At 34.1% G+C, this 2,239-nt stretch overlaps 1 pseudogene; it reads left to right on the forward strand.

The window, feature by feature from the left end:
• Positions 1–1,518: 1,518 nt before the first annotated feature.
• On the forward strand, positions 1,519–1,638 carry LOC142159664 (5S ribosomal RNA; annotated as a pseudogene).
• Positions 1,639–2,239: the final 601 nt, after the last annotated feature.

Consider the following 2,239-nt stretch of genomic DNA (forward strand, 5'->3'; position numbering starts at 1 on the left):
CCTCTACCAGTTCCTGAGCGTCCTTGGGCAAGCCTTTCCATGGATTTCATTACCGATTTGCCCCCCAGTGAGGTTTTCACTACTATTTGGGTAATTGTTAACAGGTTTTCGAAGATGGCCCATTTCATACTATTAAAGAGCCTTCCATCTGCTCCTAAACTTGCTCAAGTTTTTATAAACGAAGTGTTCCGGCTTCATGGTTGTCCGCAGGAGATTATATCGGACCATGGGGTGAAATTTATATCTCGTTTCTGGAGAGCCTTCTGTAAGGATTTTGGATTTGACCTAAAGATTTCCTTGGGGTATCACCCTCAGACCAATGGCCAGACGGAACAGGTAAACCAGGATTTTGAACTATTTCTCTTGCAACTTGCTCCCTTGGGCAGAATTCGCCCATAATAATAACGTACATGATTTCACTGGATCCTCCCCTTTCTTTACGGTCTCTGGATCCCATCCCATCCTACCTGATTTCTCTCCTCCTTTGGCACCTTCTGTTCCGGCCGCTCATTCTCTTGTTTGAGATTTTGCTCGTATCTGGACCTCAACCAAAGTAAACCTGTTAAAAGCGTCTCAATGGTATAAACAGGCTGCAGATCGTCATCGCAGATTTATGGTTATTTCAAAGCCGTTTACAAGTTTGTCAGATTTAATGTGTTGCCGTGGTAACGAGTACTACCGCGTTCAAGCAGATAGAATATATTATATGTAAACACTGGCATGTTTTAAATAAAGATCAACATTTGTCTAAGTTACTTCCCCCAAACCCCATTTTATTTATAGAAGGTCGGCCAGTCTTATAGACAAATTGGTACAGGGCCCTGTGGTTGAATATTTTGTAGCATGAAAGATCAAATGTAAAGGGTTTTTTAGACGTGGAAATTGTGCAACATGTAAAAATATAAAAAATAATAATAATATACAGGAATTTGTAGTCAATAATCAAATATATATAAAAAAAAATATTGTGTAAATCAAGCAATGTCATTTATCTCCATGAATGTAATTGTGGAAAGTTTTATGTGGGGAAAACGTCCCTCCCTTTAAAAAAGCGAATGTATGAGCATCTCTGCAATATTAGAATAGAGTATGCTTTGAATTCATTTTCAGCATATTTTAAACCCTACCACAATTGCTCTTAGACGGGTCTTAAAATAATAAAAAATAAATTTTCTCGGAATAGACATTATCCAAAAGGATTGGGAGCATAGAGATATCGAACATATTTTATCTAAGAGAGAGATATGGCTTGGATATTTAAATAGAAAAGTTTGATACCAGAAGGCTTAAACAAGGATTTTGAGCTGAAACGTTTATTACAGTGATTATTTTGTTTGGTTAACTGTATTATTTTCCTGTTTTTTATGTTTTTAACAATAAGACACAGCTAAGAAGATGAGAAAATCAAGCTACAATCTGCTTTGCATAATCCATTCAAAGCCATTAAATACTCAAAATCTTCCTATTTTAAGATATTAAATTACATTGAGTTTTTCTGTTTATAAATGAGGATTGTTTGTAAACAGTGACACCACCCTGAAAAAGCCTAATTTCATCTGTTCTTGGAAGCTAATCAGGGGTTGGACCTGGTTAGTACTTGGATGGGGGACCACCTGGGAATACTAGGTGCTGTAAGCTACTCCTTTCATATAATATTAATTTTGTACAATCTATGAATATGTAATGATAGCTGTTATTTTGATGTGTATGATATATCTAATATTGTCACTTTTATCTGGATATTTCAGCAGAGATGGTTTGCAGCTAAATAATATTTACTTTCAATGTGATCTCTTAAATTTTTTTTCTATATGTTGAATACATATTAGGTGCATTTTGATTCATTGAAATATCATATTATATAGATTTTGTTTTTAACCATCCCTTGCTGAAAATAGGATCCTGGATATATCAACAATTATATGATATAACATTTTGTCTTTTGGTTATTAGCATGAATTTATTTTTTATGGCTTTTAATCTATTTTTTATGGATATTAATTCATTTTTATGGATTATAATTATGAACTATGTATTTTGATTTTATGTACATTATATAATTTACAAGGCAGAATATGAATGATATTTGTAATCTGTTTAAAACAATCTTTTAAACAAACAAAGCTTGTTTGGTTTATTTCCGTAGGTGTAGTGTTACCTTCTTTCCTCAATTTGTGCAGTCAACTCCCTCCCGTATGGCGCCAGTTAAATTGTTCATAGCAGACATAGTCATCTTGAC

This window comes from Mixophyes fleayi, chromosome 5, assembly GCF_038048845.1.
Source record: "Mixophyes fleayi isolate aMixFle1 chromosome 5, aMixFle1.hap1, whole genome shotgun sequence".
NCBI classification, from domain to species: domain Eukaryota; kingdom Metazoa; phylum Chordata; class Amphibia; order Anura; family Limnodynastidae; genus Mixophyes; species Mixophyes fleayi.